Source organism: Callithrix jacchus, chromosome 3 (genome assembly GCF_049354715.1).
Source record: "Callithrix jacchus isolate 240 chromosome 3, calJac240_pri, whole genome shotgun sequence".
Lineage (NCBI taxonomy): Eukaryota > Metazoa > Chordata > Mammalia > Primates > Cebidae > Callithrix > Callithrix jacchus.
The window spans coordinates 120,555,310-120,577,830 of NC_133504.1; the positions used below are offsets into that span (position 1 = coordinate 120,555,310).

The 22,521-nt window shown below is 43.4% G+C and overlaps 1 long non-coding RNA gene across 2 annotated transcripts in view; it reads right to left on the reverse strand.

Moving 5' to 3' along the window:
* LOC144581946 (uncharacterized) overlaps positions 1–22,521 on the reverse strand; it is a 188,407-nt gene that overhangs the window by 37,960 nt on the left and 127,926 nt on the right. The window contains exons 3-4 of one of the 2 annotated variants that reach the window (XR_013533443.1): positions 4,581–4,661; positions 3,793–4,505 (exon numbers count right to left, since the gene is read on the reverse strand). The exons of the other annotated variant lie outside the window; for it this stretch is intronic. This is a non-coding gene — a long non-coding RNA (uncharacterized LOC144581946). Of the gene's footprint in view, positions 1–3,792; positions 4,506–4,580; positions 4,662–22,521 lie in introns of those variants that run through there. 2 annotated transcript variants of the gene reach the window in all.

A 22,521-nucleotide genomic window follows, 5' to 3' on the forward strand; every position in this document is an offset into this window, starting at 1 on the left:
TACTTCTTAAAGCTGTGTTAGGATACATGTACATGACTATTCATTTGAACATTTATGAGAAATATAATCTGGGCACAATGGAAACTATGGGAAAGGTTAAAAATAATACAAAGCCCATAACCATCCAATTTTATGCAACGTTTGAAAATACTGAACTATTCGTCCTTAGAAATCTGCTTATGACCTATTCTGTGGTCATGGAAAAAACATGCTGAACATGTAATATAATCCTATTGAACACTATGAAAAACATGTATCCACACAAATTGAACATACTTGTGTGAAAAATAATTAGGGGAACACTCAAAGTCTGTAATCTATGATGTAAGTTGTTGTAGGGGAGAGACAAAGAATTAAGCAGTTGTTCTGATTGAAATCCTCTTAAGAACACATTTTTTAAAATGAACTTTAAACCTACATTGAAAGCATTGTTTCTGCAAGTGATATGGACAAGTTCTTATGACTATAGATCTCACATCCTGAAGTATGCCATTGCCCGCAGGAAGGTAGGAAGGTAACACTGGAGGCTAACTTCCAATAGAACTGAAGACAAGCATTGCCAAGTTATATATGCAGTCCAACTACATGTAGTCTCTTTCTCTTTGAAGGCCAATGACTCTTCGGATTGCAATTATCCTCTTCTCAGTTGTTTATTCTGATATTTCTTTGATATTCTCAAGTACCACCAGACAGTAGAAAAGGATAAATAGGGAACTGAAAGCTGTGGCAAACAGAGGGATCAAACTACTAAAGTCACCTCTGGCAACTTCAAGATCTATTCTCAGCATGACAGAAATAAGTGATCAGAACTTGTACAGCCTTAGGGCCCTTTTATGCTATTAAAATGGAAACCCAATTAGCTTTTGGGTGGGTTTTATCTATTGACATATACAATATCAAGCTTGTTTAAATTTGAAAACATTTAACTTAAAAATAATCTCATTAAAATTTTTATGAAAAATTTTATGAGGTACTCGGAGGCTGAAGCAGGAGAATTGCTTGAACCTGGGAGATAGAGGTTGCAGTGAGCCAAAATCATGCCACTGCACTTCAGCCTGGGTGACAGAGCAAGATTTCTTCTCAAAGTAAAATAAAATCAATAAGTCCTATATTACATGATAAAGGAATAAGAATAAAAATAGAAATTTGCTTAAGATATGAATGGGTATATACATTCTTAAATACTCATGAGAGTCAACTTCTATAACTGGTCACAAGTGGTATTTTTAATGATCTTTCTAGGACACATTGTTTCCCCCTTGCCTTCAGCAAGTATTTCATCTGCTCATGGTTCTTTGCCTGGTAAGGTGATTCAAACCTTCATTCCTGAAGCTTCTGAGCCATTCCTAGTCCTGCCTGGATAAAGTTGTTCTAATTTCCCATTAAACTTAATCACAGCGTATGGTAATACTAAGACTTCCTAAGAGATATGCTGTATTCCAGACATATTCTTCCTTACCTCAACTGCAGAGTAGCAGTCTACATGTATCACCCCAGCCAACACCATTACACCCCTCTCAGTCTGCTAAGTCAGATACATAAGGAGTCCAGGGTGGCCAGGTACTTAACTTCCAGCTCAATTGAGTCATTGCGTCTCCTGGCGGAGCATTCCTTCCTCTGGAACCATGAGCTCTAAACCTGCAGAGCTTAAGTCGGAAGAATAAAAAGCAGAAATTTTGCTAGTGGGTCATTAGGGGTGATGGTGAGTAATGTTACTCCCATTTTCACCTTGATTCCTGGGCCCATGAATCTTTACTGTACAAGAAACAGTACCACATACTGGATGCTGATTCAGAGCATATACAGCCTTCTGGAAGACCCTTCCCTAGCCTTGCAAAGTACTATTACCTAGCTGGCACCATAACTGATTTCAAAAGGCCATTCCACCATTCTATCAAGCCAGGTGCCACTGAATGATGGCAAACATGGTAAGACCAGTGAATTCAATGGGTATCAGTCCATTGCTTCATTTCTTTGGCTGTAAAATGGGTGCCTGAGTCAGAAGTGATGCTCTGTGGAAGGATAAGGCATTGTCTATGAATGATAGTTTTGGCAGAAGCATTGCATACAGGAAGACAAATCCATATCAAGAGTATCTATTTCAGTAAGGACAAAACTCCACCCCTTCCATGATGCAAGTGTTTCAATGCAATCAACCTGCCATCAGGTAGCTGATCACCCTGGGAATTGTGCCAGGTCAGGGATATGTGTTGGTCTCTGCTGCTGACAGATTGGGTACTCAGTGGTGGCCATAGCCAGCTTAGCCTTAGTGACCTAGAGTCCACGTTGCTGAATCCATACATAACCTCCATCCCTGCCACCATGGTCACGTTGTTCATGAGCCCATTGGGTGATGACAAGAGTGGCTGGAAAAAGAGGCTGACTGGTATCCAAAAAACAGGTCATCCTATCTACTTAAGAGCCTCCTCTGCTTACTCTTTGAACGTGCACATGGGATGTAACTATCTTCTCATCTTTTGCACACTAAGAGCTATCCATGTACCCATTCCCAAATTTTTTCATTTTCCAATCATGTTCCAAGTCCCTGACTATCCAGCTAAATCACTGGCCACAGTCCATGTCAGTAGAGTCATGCATCATTTAATAGATATCATGCATCACTTAATAGAAGGTTCTGATAAGTGCATTAGGCAATTTTGTCTTGTGTGACCACAGTGTATACTTGCACAAACCTAAACAGTATAACCCATTGCTCCTAAGCTACAAACCTGTACAGCATGTTACTATACTGAGTGTGTGAAAGAGTGAGAGAGTGAAAGAGTGTGAGTGTGTGAGAGTGTATGTGACTCTGTGTGTGTGAGAGAGAGAGAGAGAGAGAGAGAGAGAGAGAGAGAGAGAGAGAGAGTGTGTGTGTGTGTGTGTGTGTATGTGAGAGAGAGAGAGAGAGAGAGAAATCACCTTTCCTCTGCCTTTTTCTCTCTGGGTCCCCAGTCAATTGGATGGTACCTGTCAACATTGAGAACAGATCTTGCCAACTCAGTCCACCAACTCACAGGATGGTCTCCTCTGGAAACACTTTCACAGACACATACAGAAATAATGATTTCCAGCTTTCCAGGGATTCCTTAATCCAAATCAATTTGACACCTAAGATTAACCAGAGCTATATTGAGCAGGATTGTGACAATGAGGAAAGGACAATCTCTTCAATAAATGGCTTTGGGAAAACATGATATCCACATGCAGAAGAATGAAATTGGACCCTTATCTCATACCACGTACAAAATCAAGTCAAAGATGTATTTTAGACAAATATCAAACCTAGAACTGTAAAACTACTGAAAGAAAACATGGCGCGGGGGAGCTCCATGACATTGGTCTAGACAGTAACTTTTTGTATGTGTTTCCACAAGTACAGGCAACAGAAATAGACAAATGAGATTACATCAAACTGAAAACCTTCTGAAGAGCAAAGGAAATACTCAGAATGAAGAGATAACCTATGGAATGGGAAAAAATATTTGTAAATCATACATCTGGTAAGGGGTTAACATACAAACTATATAAAGAACTCAGTAGTAAGAAAACCACCGGATTACAACATGGGCAAAGGACCTGAACAGACATTTTATTTTATTTATATTTTTTTAAATTATTTTTTAATTGCATTTTAGGTTTTGGGGTACAATTGAACATGCAAGATAGTTGCATAGGTACACACGTGGCACTGTGATTTGCTGCCTTCCTCTCCTTCACCTATATCTGGCAGTTCTCCCCATGCTATCTCTCCCCAACTCCCCACCTCCCACTGTCCCTCCCCCTGAACAGACATTTTAGAAGATGACATGCAAATAGCCACCAGCAGATACATACATATAAAAAAAATCAACATTACTAATTATCAGGGAAATACAAATTAAAACCACAATGCAATGTCACTTCATACTTGTGTTAGAATGACTTATCAAAGACAAAACAAATACGGGGAAAGATGTGTAGAAATTGAATATGTACTGTTAGTGGGGACTGTAAGTTGTAAAATGGCTGTAGTACAGCTGTTATGGATATATTAATACTTGTGTTCTCTAGAGGGACAGAACCAGTCAGATATATATTTATATAAAAGAGAATTTATTGGGGATAATTGGTTCATACAATTACACAGCAAATCCCATGACAGGCTAAGAGAGAAGGGATGCAGGCTGGGGAAAGAGAAGCTAGTAGTATGTCCCAGTCCAAGTCCAAAAGCCTCAGAACCAGGTGAGCCAACAGTGCAACCCTCAGTCTGAGGCTGAAGGCCCAAGAGCCCCCAGGAGGCAGCTGGTTCAAGTCCAAAGGCTGAAAAACCTGCAGTCTGATGTCCAAGGGCAGGAGGAGAGAAAGCAAGTGTCCAACACAAGAAGAAAGCCAGAAGATTCAACAAGCTGCTTGTCCCTCTTCCTGCTTTGTTCTAGCTGTGCAGGCAGCAGATTGGATGGTGCCCCACACCCCCACACTGAGGGTGGGTCTTCTTTTCTCAGTTCACTAACTCAAATGTCAATCTCCTGAGGCAATAATAATACTTTATTATTATTTAAATAATAGACACACCCCAGACACACCCCAAAATAATACTTTACCTGCCATGTAGGCAACCCTCAGTCCAGTCAAGTTGACACCTCATGTTAACCATCACAATGGAAAACGGTATATGGAGGATCCTAAAAAAGTTAAAAGTAGAACTACCATATGATCCAGCCATCCCACTACTATTTATCCACAGAAAATCAGTATGTTGAAGAGATATCTGCATTCCCAGGTTCACTGCAGCATTATTCGCAGTAACTAAGATATGGAATCAACCTAAGTGTCCATCAATGAATGAATGAAGAAAATGTGGTAAGTATACACAATGCCATATTATTCATCCCTAAAAAAAGGAAATTGTGTTATATACAACAATGTGGATGGACCTGGAAAACACTAAGTGAAATAAGCCAGGCACAGAAAGACAAATGTGTGATCTCACTTACATGTGGAAGCTTCCAACATTGAACACAGAAGCAGAGAGTAGAGTGGTGGTTACTAGAGGCTGAGGTGGGGATTACTGAATATGTGCTAGTCAAAGGTACAAAGTTTCGGTTAGACAGGAAGAGTCTGAAATCTATTACATAGCACGGTGACTATAGGTAATACATTGTCTATTTCAAAATTGCTATTTTTAAATATTCTTTTCACAAAAAACGTGGATAATAGAAATATTAGCTTGATTTAGCCATTGTACAAAGTATGCAGGTATAAAACATCACACTGTAACCCATAAACATGTTCAATTAAAAATGTAAAAATTTATAAAGCAAAAATTAAAAATCCTTAAGTATAAGAACCAGAGGTCTTTTTGGTAGCTTATCAAGAGGCCCTCATCTCCTACAATGAAAGACTAAACACAGCTAAACCAAAGAAAGTGAGAAAAACAGAGCTTTAGTAGGAAATTAATGTGCCCAACCAACTAGTGTCTCTTATGTTCAGGTCAGGACCTTGATGGGGAAAACTGGGGGATGGGGACATCTGGATGGATGCCTGAGAGTCTTGGCTCTACAGACCCCCTGAACTCTCAGAGTTTACAGAGGTGGCTTACTCTTCCTTCATAAGCACTAACATTTCCCAGGAAAGGACTATGTCACCAAGGCCTGCAGGAATGCACTGAGCATGGGGCACCAGTGCCACTCAGAAGTTCCATCTGTGGCAATATGATTTTGTTTGAGGGCCAGTGTTGGCAGACCAGGGCTATGTATATCCACATGAGCTATGGCTTTTCCTAGGCATCAAGGACTCAGACTTCCCATCGATAAAGGTCTGGGCCACCAGGAAAGCTCTCTAGCCCAGGAAAAGTACTAAGGCAATGGTGAGGATAATCCTGAATAGGCAGTAGAGAAAGATGAAAGCCACGTACAGCCTCAGAACCAAGTGCAGCAATAAGAGGTAGAGCTAATCCTACTAACTGCTCTCCTCCACATGCCCCTCACATCCATCGGAGTCTCAGTATATTCCACCCTGTGATGGCATCGAGATGATGTCTACCTCATTGGATTTTCATGAATAGTAAGTGAGCTTATATACACAGTACATAGTATACACGTTTGGCCTCTTCATAGAATATTTTATGTCATCTATTTGTGTGTCTCCTGTTACATGGAATTCCCAAGCTGTGCCTTCTAATTTAGTGAAGTAGTGCCCCAAAATGAAGGTACTGCAATTATGAGCAATGACGGAGATGTCACAGTTCTGAACACCAGCCAGAGGCTGCTGACAAGTGAATTGTGTCCTCATGGTTCAATTCCCTTCCTTAGAAGCCGCTAGATAAGTTGATTCTAAGAACTAAGATGTTTCTGAGAAGCTGGTTGTCACTTGTGATTGTTCTATATCCTCCTCCCAAGATTTTCCTTTCGCCATTTTATGCAGCTCTTAAACTTGTCATGACGATTATCAACAGGCTCTCATGAATTTTGCTGTACCAAGGTGTTGGTCAGAAGTTGGTAACATTCAGTCCTTTCCAGTTTGTCCAGCTCTCTGAGAAGCAGAGGCTGAGACAGGGTTTGGAGTGAGAGTTTCTTGGGGGTAATGCCTGTGAACAGTGAAGGGTGAACACAAGGTCAAGCCAGTGCATTAGTTTCCTCTTGCTGCCATAGCAAGTTACCACACTGGCTGGCTTAAGACACCAGTTGATCATTTACAGTTCTAGATGTCTGAAATAAAAAACAGGTTTCACTGAGATTAAAAAAAAAGTCAAGGTCTTGGCAGCCTGCATTCCTCCTGAAAGTTGTAGGGGAAAAGCCACCTCCTTACTTTCCAGTTTCTAGGCGCTGCCTGTACCCCTTGGTTTGTGACCTCGAATAATTCTTACCTCTGCTTCCTCTCATTCTGATTATCCTATCTTCTCTCCTCCTTTTCAAGAACCCCTCTGATGCCATTAGACCACCCGGATAATCCAGCATAATCTCATCTGAAGGTCTTCAACTTAATCACAGGGGCCAGTCCCTTTTACCGTGTATGGAACACTCAAGTTCATGTAATTGGAATGAACATTCTGGGGGCATTATTCCACCCATCATAGTGAGAAAAGCCTTCAGGTGGCTGTGCAGATCTAAAGTGGTGAGAAGGACTCAGCATCCAGACTTCAGTTCTGAGGCAGATCTGACAAAGTCTCCACCAGTTAAAAATTAGCAGTCATACGGTTTTGGTAGAAATAGTCCCTAGTTATAACTACCACACTCAGTCATGGGCTGGAAGCTGCCCATGAAGACCAAGACCTTGGCTTGAAAGCCCAAGTGGATCTGGAAGGACAGCTGGAGGCTTTCCACCATCTGTGCTGATAAGTTGAATAAAACGTGTTTCCATGAAGGGGTATTCATATAGCAGATTTTATGGCCACATCTTTAGTGCCTGCATGAACTGAAAGGTAGACAGGGATAAAAGAAAACAACATGGAAGAATCATCTTAGGCTTTATTTGTTACCACTGGTCTTGGACATGTTACCCAGCATCAGTATCAAAAGGGTTTTGCCTAACAATCTACCCTACAGAAATAGGAGCACAGATAAGTGAGGGTATGTTATGTTTCTTCCTTGCATCATTTTTAATTGCCAAGGAGCTGGACAAGCCTAAATGCTTATCCATAAGGCAAAGACTAAGTTCCAGTTCATTCATGCTATAGAATACTGTGCACACATTAGGAGCGAGTGGATCTTTATTGATAAATGGCCAAGATATATCAAGTATAGAAAGGAAATTGCATAAAAACATAAATTAGCACGTTTATGAAATCTTGTTCTTCTACTTAAAGCATTTTAAAGTAATATTTTAATAAGTAGGATGGAGAGATGGGTAGTGAGGAAAGGACTTTGAACCTCAAGAGGAATATGTAAGCCTGTCTACCAAAAAACTGCTTTTCTGTTTTTAAACTCTTAATAAAGCAACAAACATTTTGATGGCTGCCATAAATGTTAACATTCTAAAGTTTTATTTTCAGCTAGGAAGGCAACTCCAAATATTGGAAAAATAGACAAGTGTGATTTATCTGATTGTACCCTTGGCATAATGCCTATTTTTCCATGAGACCTCAGCAGAATTGCCTAAGCATCGTGAGGGGCGTTTCTTGAGCTGTCATCACTGTGAACTTCCACGTATCGCCAGAAGAGGGCAAAAGTGGATAAATCATGGGGCAGCTGACACAGAAGGCTCAGATTTACAGAAGTCACTTTCATTTTCCTGTGTGGTTGGAACTGCTGCTTTTGGCATTCTTGACTTTAGAAGTGGTATCAGATATTAAGAGCATGTATCATGCAAGGATCAACCAGAGAAACCGAACCAGGAGGTATATATTAATACATGTTGAGGCTGGGTGCGGTGGCTCAAGCCTGTAATCCCAGCACTTTGGGAGGCCGAGGCGGGTGGATCACGAGGTCAACAGATCGAGACCATCCTGGTCAACATGGTGAAACCCCGTCTCTACTAAAAATTACAAAAAATTAGCTGGGCACGGTGGCGCGTGCCTGTAATCCCAGCTACTCAGGAGGCTGAGGCAGGAGAATTGCCTGATCCCAGGGGGCGGAGGTTGCGGTGAGCCAAGATCGCACCATTGCACTCCAGCCTGGGTAACAAGAGTGAAACTCCGTCTCAAAAAAAAAAAAAAAAAAAAAAAAATGTTGAGATTCATTGCAAGGAATTGTGTTACACAATTGTGGGAGCTGGCAAGGCAAGTCCAAAATCCATAGACAGGGCAGGCTTTCAGGAGGAACAGGCAGGAACTCAGGTGCTGCTGAAACTTCTGACCACAGAGAATTTCTTCAATAGGGAAGCCTCAGGTCTGTTCAATCCTTTCAAGCTTTCTCCCACAAGCTTGTCTGGGAGAACATCCCTCACACTTCAAATCAACTAATTTGGAGTTTAATCATATTTACATGATACTTCTAAAGCAACACCTACTTTAGTGTTTTTATAACTGGGGACAGTCATCCAGCCACACAGGCATATCAAAAAATTATTACACAGTCTACCATTATCAACTTGGCACCCATATGCATCACAGTAAGACAATCCCCAAATAGATAGTTCTGCCTAACATAACACAGCTCTCCTATGTACAACTGAAAAGTCACCCTTCCCCAAGAAGGTGCAAGTTTGAGTAGTTTACTCTTCTTTAATAAGCAATAACTTAGATACTATCCTAACAAATACTAGGTCAACTAGTATTAACATTTGTACTAGATTGTAAGGAGATGAGACACAAATAGTTACTTTATATGCAAACATTCCCAACAAATATTTGTAATTATCAGTGTCTGTTTCCACAACTAGTCAGATGGTCATAGCTAGTATTTATAACCACCTTCTACCAACACCCCCTTCCATATTTCCTTTACCTAGAGTAAGCAGTTCAGCTGGCTGAGTTCTTTGCCTTGTGGGACAACCCAAGCTTTTGTTCCTGAAAGATCTGGACCATTAGCAATCCCTTCTAAATGGAATTGGTATGGTATTCACTTGAATGATCATAAGACATGGTGGTGCCAAGAGACACCCTAATGGATCTTGTGTATTCCAGACATATTAGCCGTTACCTCCTCGCGAAGCAGTCCAGTTTCCCCTTGGTTGTCAAGAACAATCACCCTAACCAGTACAGCAATTCCTTTACTTTTGAATCAGAAGTGTGAGGCAGCTAATGGCATGCCAGCCATCTCAACTTAAACAGATTCATTGTCTTGTCTCCTGCTACAGTCATTCCTCCCTTAGGCTCTGCTGTCTAGGGGGTCTTAGTTCCAAACTCCTTGGGAACAAAAATTTAGTAGATCACTAGGGAGTAACAGTTATTCCCATTTTCACCCCTTGATTCTTATACCCTTGAAACCTGGTCACTGGAGAAATAGTTTATATTGGACAGTGATTTAAACACTACGTGGAATCCTAGAAGCCTTTGTTTTAGCCCTGCAAGGTATTGCCAATAGCTGACACTGTAATTTAATCTTCAAAAGGCCATTCCACCTTTTTTGCCCATTCAGGTCAGTCCACATACCTCTCCCCCAGACCTTACTGTCTCCAGTTTTCAAACTATTCCTTCCACACTCCTGACCATTCAGCCAAACCACTGGCCACAGCTTAGAAACTATTACAAACTCTTACCTCAGGCCATCTCTCCTTCCTGGCAAAATGAACAATCAGATTTACTGTTCCAAGTTCTGGCTGCTAAAAGGACTTTCCTTCACCTACATTCTTTACGGATGTCCTAGAAATGGGCTGTGGTGCTGCAGCTGTCTATCTGTGATACCTGCCTATCATGGAGAGTCATCTGTAAACTGAGCCAAAGCTCTTCTACAGTCAACTGCTCATAAAAAAATCTTCATGGGCCCATAGTTATGAGCTGGGAGAAGGTAATGTAGGGACCAGAGTGGGAGGCTCTGAATATTTGGACCAATTCCTCATGCAAATTAATTGCACCTTCATGGTCTACTCAAGCCCAGTCTCAAATACTCTGCTTCTACTTATTAATGAAGTGCTGCTGTGCATATCCAACTTTAACTTTGGGGCATACACTACCCAGTTTCTCATGGGCATCTTAGGTCACACAATAACTTGGTGACACATGATTAAGTATTCAGTCTCTAGAAGGGCCTGTAGCAAGTAAATCGTTTCTCAAAATGTGTTTTCCATTGGCAATAGTAGGGCTTGCTTAAAATCCTGAGTCTGTACTGTGATTTACCCATGGAAGGTTGCCTAAATGCTTCAAATTGCCACAGGAACTGCTAAATCATATGGCCAGTGGCAAAGCACCTGGAATGGTAGCTGAGCCTTCTCTTGTTCTGGGACCTCTTCAAAGTTTATAGCTTTGAGTCGCCTGGTAAGTGGACTAGAATAGCATGTTAGTAAGAGACGTTCTGTGAAGATCCAAGGTGGCCAGTTAGGCATTGTGCTTCTTTAAGTGGGAGGAGGAGACATTTGCAATAAACTGTTGCCTTAGACATACCTAATGAGGGATGGTGTTAGAGAAACTTGTCTTTGAGTCCATGTGGGGTGTGGTTTCAAGTGCAAGAATTTCCCAGCTCCCCATTTCAGGCTGCTAGGGCTCTTTGAGCACCTCTTCCATGTGGTCCAGGTAGTGCTATCTTCATCTATCTTCCTGCCCGTGGAAAGCCAGGTAGGGCTTTTGTCCCCCAAATTCCCACCAGAGCTCATGGAGGAGGGGACTCTAACTCAGGGATTTAAAACAAATAGCCAATCCAATATCAGAGTCAAAGATCAATCAATGTGGAGGAAGTTTGAAAGAACTCTCATTGGAGGAGAGCATGAATGGGGAGGGAATAATTCAAGGGTTAAAACTTCAGCTGCTCCTACCTGAACGGATTCCCTCTCTGGATCCCCTACCATGACAGGTTGGGAGCTGCTTTTCTCTAATAAATTGCTCTTCAGCAAAATGCTTTGGGTCTGCAATATTTATTGGAATGGTAAACTCACCACACCTCGCGGGCCCCTTTCCCCATTCTTCCGGGTTAGAGAGGCAGAGAACCTACCAGCCGTGTCTAGTGGTTAGGGATTCCTGATTTTCACCCAGGTGGCCTGGGCTCAGGTTCAACTCCCATTGTGGGAAGCAGGCAATCTCACTGAAGTTTTACTCACCCAGTAACACTAATGTGCCCCATACAACTGGGCCTTTGGAAATTTCACTTAAGTGAACATCCTTTGATTTTCTGCAGCGTTCATTTTCTACTGTTATGCAAATGTCTCAATCCTATGTCTAGAGTAGTTACTATTTTCTGATCATAAGGCCTAATCAGCATAACATCATTAATATGATTAACCACCATATTTTATTATGGAGAGGAAATGTAATCAAGATCTGTGGACTATGACCCAGGGCTACAGTTGATACCCTAAGGGAGGATGCTGAAAATATATTGTCCTGCCAGCTGAAAGCAGATTGCTTTTGATGGTTTTTACCAACAGGTATAGAAAATGTATTTGCCAAATAAATAGCTGCATACCAGGTAACAAAAGGTTATATTAATTTGCTCAAACAACAAATCACATCTGCAGCAGTAACTAGAGTCACCACTTGACTAAGTTTGACAATCCTGCCCTGTCATTCTCCAAAATCTGTCTTCTGCATAAGCCAAATAGGCAAGTTAAGGATGTGGTGAGAAGTAGTATAAGGTCCTTTAAGCTGACTGATGGCACCACGAACACTACAGTGACCCGTGACCAGCAGGTACACCTCTGGAGGGCCTTCTGGAATTAGAAAACCTGAAGTAACTGGGAGACCATGAAAAGCAGATCAACCCACCCCTGCAGCACCTAACTTGAGATTCTTCTTGTTTCTTATTGGCATCAATTGACAACGACATTGGACTTTGTAACTGACCTTGGTCAACCTCATGACTCCAATCCCCTTCCCCTCCCAGCCTGCAAAAACCCATCCTATACTAACTTCTGTAACTTTCCACTGCCTACCCCAAACCTATAAAACTAACTCCTATCCCACCACCCTTTGCTGACTCAGCCTGCCTGCACATAGGTGAATAAACAGCCATGTTGCTCACACAAAGCCTGTTTGGGGGGTCTCTTCATTCAGAAGGAATGTTTTAACATTGGTGCTGAAAGCCTGGGATGGAGGAACTCCTATGGGAGACCAAACTGCTGTCCCTGTTCTCCTTGTGCTCCCTCTGAAGAGGCCTACCTATCACCTAGGTTCATCAGAACAGCCCACAGATCTACTCCCCATCCTCAGATCAGGTAAGCAGTTTGCCTCAACTCTTCTCTTCAACGCTTCTCACTACCTGTCAGCTTCCTTCTCCTTCAGTTTCATTTTCCTCTCCCTTTCAGTGGAGACAAGACAGGACTTTCCGTGAGGTTCATGACCAGAAGAAAATCCTACATAGAACACGAAACCAGGAAGAGAGTCTTCCCTCAGTGACAGATTATTGCAGAGATGTCTGCTCTGGTCACTCACTGACACTCATAGGTGATGGATCAATGTGAGGGACACCCCCTTTGACTGATTCACCCCAGGTTCAGACCAAGGTTAGTCTGGGGCACCTGCTAAGCTACTTGGTTGTGCATTCACTTTCCTTGTCCCTGCTGCTCTTCTTAAACTATGGGCAACCTCCCGCCTTCCATTCCTCCCTCTTCTCCCTGTGATATAGCCGGCCTAGAGTTAAAACCTGTACAATGCTATTTTTATAAAGAACTAAACTGTTTCCATTCTCCTCACAATGACTGCTAACCTTGGCTTTTGTAAATTGCTAGATCATTTGCAGGATGCAAATTGAGGTAAAGCTGCATACCTTCTCTTATCTGTAAATGCCAGAATTGCTGGCCTTTGTTTACCAGAATAAGCACCCCCAGATAATTCCATCCTGGCGCCAAGTAATTAAAAATCTATGGATCCCACCCCTACCCAAACGATGTATAAACGAATGTTAATCTCAGCATCTGTGAACCCCTTAAATAACAATCAGAATGTCAAATAGTCCCCTGGCCCTCGAAATGTCCGGAACCCCCTCACCCTCCTCTCCACCCAGAAGGTGATTTGAATCCACTGGCCCTCAGAATGTCTGAAGCCCCTCACCCCGTCTTAGCCTGGGAGGTGATTGACAGCTTTCATTCCCATCTCCACCCCAACTCCCAAGGTAGTTTTGCAGGTATAAAAAGGTCTTGTCTCCTTTCGGGGCCACGGGTTGGAGACACGTGAGTCCTCCGTGGTCGCCGGCAATAAACCCTGCAATTTGGCATACTTATGTTCTGGTGTTGACTTTCTGTGCTCAGTTCGATATAACATCCCTTAGCCTGCTTTCTGAAAAGCCTCAGACCTCTGTGGCTATCACCTGACCTAAAACCTAAGCATCTTATTTTCTTCTACAATGCCACTTGGCTCCAATATGAATTGGACAATGGCTATAAATGGCCAGAAAACTGTGCCTTTGATTTTTCTATCCTGCAGGATCTAGACAACTTTTGTCCTAAAATGGGCAAATGGTCTGAAGTCCCCTCAGTCCAGGCATTTTTCATACTTTGCTCCCTTCCCAGATTCTGCTCCCAATGTGACCCCTCTCAAATTCTTTCCCTCCCACCTGCGCCCACTGTCTCTACTGCCAATATAGATTCTTCACTCTCAATATACCCTTCTGACCTTTCCCTTCCCCCTCAGGTTGCCCCTCATCAGGCAGGACTGGACCCTAATGTCCCCACTGCCCCATCCCCTCCCTCTTATACCTCCTCTGTCACTTCTCCATCCCACACCCACTCCAGAACACAATTCAGTCCTAAAACTAGCTCTCCCTCCCCTGCTCAACAGTTTCCCCTTCGAGAGATGGCTGGAGCTGAGGGCATAGTCAGGGTGCCTGTTCCTTTTTCCTCTGTCTGATCTATCCCAAGTTAGTCAGTGCTTAGGATCCTTTTCACTGGATCCCACTAAATATACTCAAGACTTCTAATATCTAACTCAGTTCTACAATTTAACCTGGAATGACTTAAATGTTATTCTAACCTCTACTCTTTCACCAGATGAATGAATTATGAAATAGGGTTTACACTCTGGCTTAGTCTTATGCTGACACCTGCAGGCGCCATGAGCCAGCCCTCCAAGAAAGCAACAGGGCAGTACCTAGGGAAGAACCCCAATGGCATTACCAGGTGGGCTCGCCTGACAACGCCAAGTGTGACTATTGGTGTCTAGCTTGGTTGAGGGACTTAAGCAGGCAGCTTACAAAGCCATTAATTGTGACAAGCTTAAAGAAACAACCCAGGGAAAACATTAAAATCCTGCCCAATTCACAGCCCACCTAGCAGAAACTCTTAAGCACTTTTCTAGACCGAGAGGGTTGCCTTATTCTCAATATGCATTTTATTACCCAATCTGCCCTAGGCATTAGGAAAAAACTTCAAAAACTAGACTCAGGCCCTCAAACCCCAGAACAGGATTTAGTTAACCACACTTTCAAGGTGTTTAACAATAGGGAGGAAGCAGCCAAACAACAATGCATCTCAGAGCTGCAAATGTTTGCCTCTGCTGTAAGACAAACCCCAGCCACTCCATCAGCTTGCAGAAGTTTCAGACCAACAAACCCACAGCATCCAGGCTTCTCTTCAGGAACTTCTCCCCCAAAGCCTTGCCTCAAACCCCAGAAAACTGGCCACTGGGTCAGGGAGTATCCACAGCCTGGGGCTCCATCCTGCTTCACATGCCAAAAGCTTGGACACTGGGCTAATAAGTGCTCACAGCCCAAGGCCCCCTCTAAACCGTGTCCTGTCTGTGGGGAACCCCACTGAAAAACGGAATGTCTGGCTCATATTACAGCCACTCCCAAGGCTCCTGGAGTTCAATCCCAATATTCTCCAGCTGACTTCTTTCCAGAACTTTCTGCCTTAGCAGCTGAAGATCGATGATACCTGACTGCTTAGGAAGCCCCCTGGACCATCACAGATACCGAGCTTTGCATAACTCTTACAGTGAAGGGTAAGTCCATCCCCTTCTAGATTGATATGGGGACTACCCACTCCACATTGCTTTCTTTTCAAGGGTCTGTGTCCCTTGTTCCCATAACTGTTGTGCATATTGATGGGCCAAGCCTCTTAACCTTTTAAAAGTCCCCAACTCTGGTGCCAACTTAGACAGCATTCTTTTACACACTCCTTATTCCTACCTGTCCAGTTTGCTTACTAGCCCAAGACATTTTAACTAAATTATCTGCCTCTGACTATTCTTGGACTACAGCCACCCTTTTGCCCGATTCAAAGCCTCCCTCACAACCTCCTCTCACACCTTCTACCTCAATCTGTGTGTATGGGACACCTCTACTCCTTCCTTAGCAACAGATCACATGCCCCTTACCATCCCCTGAAGACCTTACCACCCTTATCCCACCCAGGACCAGTACCCCATTCCACAACAGGCTCTAAAAAGCCTATAGCCTGTTATCACTTGTCTATTACAACAAGGCCTTTTAAAGCCTACAAATTCTCCTTACAATCCCCCTATTCTACCTGTCCAGAAACCAGACAAATCCTATAGACTCATCCAAGACCTTCACCTCATCAATCAGACTGTACTTCCCATCCATCCTGTTATACCCTATCCTTATCCTCAATACCGCTGTCTACAACCCTCCTATCCTCAATAACCCCCTTCTACAACCCATTATTCCATTCTTGATCTCAAAGAGGCCTTCTTCACCATCCCTTTACACCCCTCCTCTCAGCCTCTTTTTGCCTTCACCTGGGCTGACCCAACACCCACCAGTCTCAGCAAATCACCTGAACCGTTCTGCCCCAAGGCTTCAGAGATAGCCCTCACTACTTCAGTTAAGCCCTTTCTCATAATCTACTTTCCTTCTGTCCATCTGCTTCTCATCTTATTCAATATGTGGACAACCTTCTTTGCAGTCCCATCTTATGAATCTTCCCAGTAAGATACCCTTCTGCCTCTTCAGCATCTATACTCAAAGGGGTATCACATATTCCCTGCCAAAGGCCACATTTCTTCCAAATCCATCACCTATCTTGGCATAGAACTCCAACAGAACACATTCCCAGCTGACGTCTGATTGATCTCCCAGACCCCAACTCCTTCTACTAAACAGCAGCTTCTCTCCTTCCTAGGTGTGGTAGAATACTTTCACCTCTGGATACCAGGCTTTGCCTTACTGGCAAAACCCCCCTCTCTATAAGCTTTTGAGAGGGGACTTAGCTGACCCCACAGACCCTAAATCCTTCCCTCATTCTTCTTTCATTCTCTGAAAGAAGCCCTAGAAACAGCTCCCACATGGGCACTTCCCAACCCTTTCCAACCCTTCTCTTTATACACAGCAAAGGAGAAAGGCTGTGAAGTCAGAGTTCTTACACAAGAACCAGGCACATGACCCATAGCCTTTCTGTCTAAACAACTTGACCTCACACTCCTGGGCTGGCCAGTGTGTCTGTGTGCCACAGCAGCCACTGCTGTTTTCCTCCTGGAATCCCTTAAAATTATAGGCTAGGTCTACTTACCCTCTACAATTCTCATAACTTTCAAAATCTAATTTCCTCCTTACACTTGGCACACATATTTTCTGCCCCCTCCAACTCTACTCATTCATTAAAACCCCCCAGTTACCTTTGCCCCTGGTCCAGATTTCAACCTGGCTTCTCACTTAGCACCTGACACACAAACCCTGAAACCCCATGACTATCTCCCTAATCCATATGACATCCTCCCCATTTCCTCATATTTCTCTCTCCTATTCTGGACCCAGACCACTCTTGGTTTATTGATGGCAGCTCCTCAAAGCCCAACCAATCATCACCAGCAAAAGCAGGTTATGCAATAGTGTCTCTCACATCTGTTATTGAAGCTGCTGTGCTTCCCCCTTCAACCACTTCTCAACAAGCTGAGCTTATTGCTTTAACCCATGCTGTTACACTTGCAAAAGGACTGCATGTCAGTATCTACACTGATTCTAAATACGCCTTCTGCATCCTTCATCACCATGTTGTTATATGGGCAGAAAGATAATTTCTCGTTATAAAAGGGTCCTCCATTATCCATGCCCCCATGATTAAAAAAAAAACAAAAAAACCTCTTAAGGCTGCTTTATTTCCAGCCAAGGCGGGAGTCATTCACTGCAAGGGACACCAAAAACCATCAGATCCCATTACTCAAGGAAATGCTTATGCAGATAAAACAGCTAAAGTAGCAGCTAACGCTCTAATACCTGCCCCTCACAGCCAATATTTCTCCTTCCCCCGTCACTCCTACCTACTCTCTCACCGAAACCTTGACCTATCAATCACTTCCTGCTCAAGGCAAGTGATTCTTAGATCATGGAAAATTCCTCCTTCCAGCCTCACAAGCTCATTCTGTTCTCTCGTCCTTTCATGACCACTTTCATGTAGGGTACAAGCCACTAGCCCGTCTTTTAGAACCCCTAATTTCCTTCCCGTTGTGGAAGTTCATCCTCAAAGCAATCACTTCTCAATATTCCATCTGCCACTTCACTACTCCTCAAGGCTTCCTGAGGCCCCCTCCTTTTCCTACACATCAGGCTCGAGGGTTCACCCCCTTAAGAGACTGGCAGATAGACTTTACTCATATGCCCTTTGTGTCAGGTCAAACACCTCTAATCTGGGTTGACCTTGTCACAGGATGGGTGGAGGCCTTTCCCACAGGTTTCGAAAAGGCCACTGCAGTCATTTCTTCCCTTCAGTTACCCATAATTCCCTGCTTTGGTCTCCCTACCTCTATGCAGTCAGACAATGGACCGGCCTTTATTAGCCTGATCACCCAAGCAGTCTCCCAGACCCTGGGTATCCATCCAGTGGAATTTCCATGCCCCATACCATCCTCAGTCCTCAGAAGAACTAGAAAGAACAACCTTTTAAAAACACATCTTACCAAACAGCCTCTAACTTAAAGCCTAGACAATTCTTCTAACCCTTACTTGTCTCAGAATTTGGGCCACTCCTCAAGAACCCACAGGGTACAGCCCCTTTGACCTCCTGTATGGCTGCCCCTTCCTGCTTCGGCCCAACCTTATTCCAGACACCAGCCTTCTTGGTGACTACCTTCCAATCCTCCAGCAGGCTAGACATGAAATTTGCCAGGCTGCTAACCCACCTCTTACCTGCTCCAGATATCCAGCCATATGAAGACACCCTAGCCAGTCAGTTCTGATAAAGAGCCTGGCCCCCTCATCTGTACAGCCTCGATGGACAGGACCCTTTGATTGTCTACAGCACCCCAACCACTGTCTGCCTGCAAGACCCTCCCCAGGGGGATCACCACTCCAGGATGAAGCTGTGCCTCTCAGACAAGCAGCCTCCACCTCCCCTTGAAAGTCATAAGTCCTCTCCCCAACCTCTCTAAAGCTCACTCAAATTCCTGAAGAAACTTAAATGCGCTGTTTTTGTTTACACTGCCGGTTTACACCTTTCCTTCAGGCAATTACGGCCGATATTTTGTGGTTGTATCTCCAGGCTGCCACCCTCAATTCTCTTTTAGAGTGGTTAGATCTTCTGTGGCAAGGAACTCTTCAGTTTTTCCACCCTAATGAAGTCCTCCTCTTCTTTTATACTCTTAATCTTGCTCCCATTCCCCTGCTACCTCCTACCTCTCCCTGATTACCTCCAACCTACCATAAACCTAACCTACTCTCCTAGCCAACTTGAACCCTTCCTTAGCCAGAGATTGCTGGCTATGCATTTCCCTCTCATCCCATTACACAGCTGTTCCCTCCCTAATGACTGACTGAACTCTCCCATTTCTCTACACCTCCAGACTTCCTTTGACACCCCCCACTGGTACACCCCAGAAGAACTCCTCTACCTCCTAGACAGAGTTGACAGAGACACCCAGATATCTCAACAGGCTGCTGCTCTTCTACACACTCACCTACATAATCTTTCACCCAATGTCAAGTCAACATCTGCCATTCTCAGACTGCTAACCACACAAACAACTATTCCTATTGACACTACCTTATGCATTTCCTGACAATCACAAACTGGAATCCCCCTAGGAAGTCTCCTGCCCTCTATGTTTCTTTACACTTCACCTCAAGAGCCCTACTACCCACATTAACCAAAAAATAGGAGCATACGAACAGTGCATTACAGAAAAGCCCTCCCTTATTACTAGCAGCCTTAAAAAGGTCAATAGCAGGTTTTGCCTAGACAGTCATTTACCCTCTCAGGTACTCCCCTTGCTCCTCAGACACTCCTCCTGACCTCTCTTCCTGTCTGCTCATGCCGAATCTTGTTAATGAGAGTGAGTGGTTATAGATACCACATATTCTCATACCACGAAAACAAGAGCTCTCCCTCCACACCGTTACCCTACCAAATCTGCTACAACCTTTAACAGCCACAGCCCTTGCTGGTCCCCTTGGCATTTGGGTCCAAAGCCCCAGCCCCCTCAGAACACTTTCTCGCCTTTTCAGTTGACACTTCCAGTTCTATCTGAGCCAAGGACTTTTTTTCCCTCTGTGGTGCTGCTTCTTACATCTGCCTTCCTACCAACTGGGCAGGCACTTGTACCCTTGTTTTCCTTACTCCCAAAATTCAGTTTCCCAATGGAAATGAAAGCTTCCCTTTTCCCCTTGTGGTCTCAACATGACACAAGTGGGCCATTCCATTCATCCCCTTACTTGTAGGATTAGCTATTACTACTGCACTCAGCACAGGCATAGCAGGCCTTACCACTGTAATCATCACCTCCCATAGCCTCTCCATGTCTCTGCTAGCACTGCAGAATTAACTTAATCACTATCCCTTCTTCAAGCTCAAGTAAATTCCCTGGCTGCAGTTGTCCTCCAAAACTGTAGGTCTTGATTTGCTGACTGCTGAAAAAGGTCTTTGCCTATTCCTAAATGAAGAATGTTGATTTTATGTAAACCAGTCCAGCCCCATTTATGTTGCCATCAATAAATTAAGAGACAAGGCCCAAAAGCTCGCTAACAGGTAAATCATTCTGGACCTGGCTGGACTGGCTGGACACTAACTAGGAGTGATGGCTTCTTCCAGTCCTTAGTCCTCTGATATCTTTCCCCTTCTCTTATTTGGACCCCATGTCTTCTGATTAATCTCTCAATTCCTACAAAATAGTATACAAGTGATAACCAATCAATCAACACAACAAATGCTACTTCTAACAACCCCCACAATATCACCCCTTGTCCCAAGATCTCCCAGCAGTCTAAATTCTTTCCCATTTTTAGGTTTCTGCACCACCCCCAATTCTACTTGAAGAAGCCCTGAGAAACATCACCCCATCACCAATCTGTGCTGGCCTTCCTAATACTCCACTGCCCTTCATTCTTCATTTTCCTTTATCTTACTAATGTAAAAAGACAGGAATGTAAGGTCTTGTAGGTTGACTGATGGCACCATGGATGCTATGGTGACCCCTGTAACTCAAACGTACACCTCTGGAGGGCCTTCTGGAATTAGAAAACCTGAAGTAACTGGAATACCATGAAAAGCAGAAGAACAATCAACCCCTGCAGCACCTAACTAACTTGAGATATTCTATTCATTCTTATTCTGGCCTCAGTTGACAAGGCCATTGGACTTTGTAACCAACCTTGGTCAACCTCATGACTCCAGACCCTATGACCCTCTCCCAGCTTGCAAAAAACTGTCCTAAACTGTAACTTCTGTAACTTTCCACTGCCTACCTCAAACCTGTAAAACCAACTCCTACCCCACCACCTTTTGCTGACTCTCTTTGGACTCAGCCCACCTGCACCCAGGTGAATAAAGAGCTATGTTGCTCACATAAAGCCTTATTTGGGGGAATCTCTTCATTCAGAGTGTGGGTTTTAATGAGCAGTATCCCTGCATCTTTCAAGTCCTTGATATTGGCACTATTCTCCAGAATATGGTATTGCTTTTGGTTCACTGTTTTTGTACGTAGAGGTAATACTAATGACTTCCACTTGGCCTTTGCTACCAAAAGTCTTCACTGTACAGGTCAAGGAATGCACGTGGGGTTTCTATTAGTTGCTGAGTATGTGTATAATAATTATACATTCCAGACTCAGAATAACTACAGGATGAGTTTGGGGACCTACTTGACCCACTCTGTGAATTGACCCTTAACAAAAATTCTATGACCTGACCTCCATAAGCCTCTACCCTCTGTACTGCAGTGATATTTTGGGTTTACAGAAGTTCATAGCCAGTGTCTAATTATCCCTGAGAAGCCTGATTATCTTCCCTTCCCTAATGCATTGTCACACTGATATTTTTCCAGCCTTAATCCAAAAGGGCTTAACAGTATGAACTTTTAGCAGTACAGCAACTTCATTCCTCAAAGAGCCCAGGTCTTCCCTTCAAACAATTCTTGGTCTGTGAACTAGTTGATGTTTGGGAATCGATTGAGGGGTTGTGACTTTTGGCGATTCAAAGTAGACTATTTACTAGAACTTTTACGCTACTCAGGAATTTACTAGATTCCCACCTTACTTTCATAAGGACATTGTGATCAACCAGTAAACACCATGGGTCTCTGAGTCACTATTCTGATTACTACTTGGCTTTCACACTAATTATTCCTGTCTGTGTCTGCTGTTTAGGTACTACCACTTAGCTTCTGCTACCCTAGGATCCCATTATCCCTATTGTATTTAAGGATTGCAGTTTCATGGTAGCAGTTCACACTGTAATTTCTGACCTACAGAGAAGGACAACCAAGCTCTTTTAAGGGTGCCAGGACGCTCAAATTTCTCAAAGTAATAAAAAGCATGTCTTCTGAGAAACATTACCCCATCACCTCTCTCTGTGCCGGCCTTCCTAATACTCCACTGCCCTTCACTCTTCATTTTCCCTTTTCTTAACTACCCATCCTGGGTAGGTAAAGGGATCTTATGTGACAAATTCATTATAGCATTCTACATCCCTAAGCCTTCTGATACCCTTCCTCCATAGGAGACCACACAGGTCTAGCATTTTAACTTCTTTAATGTATGTCACCTTTGGGTCCACATTTTCAACAGACAGAAGAACCCTTTAAAAAACAAACCTAGAATCTGTTTAATGGACACATCAATAAATTTAGCTTGA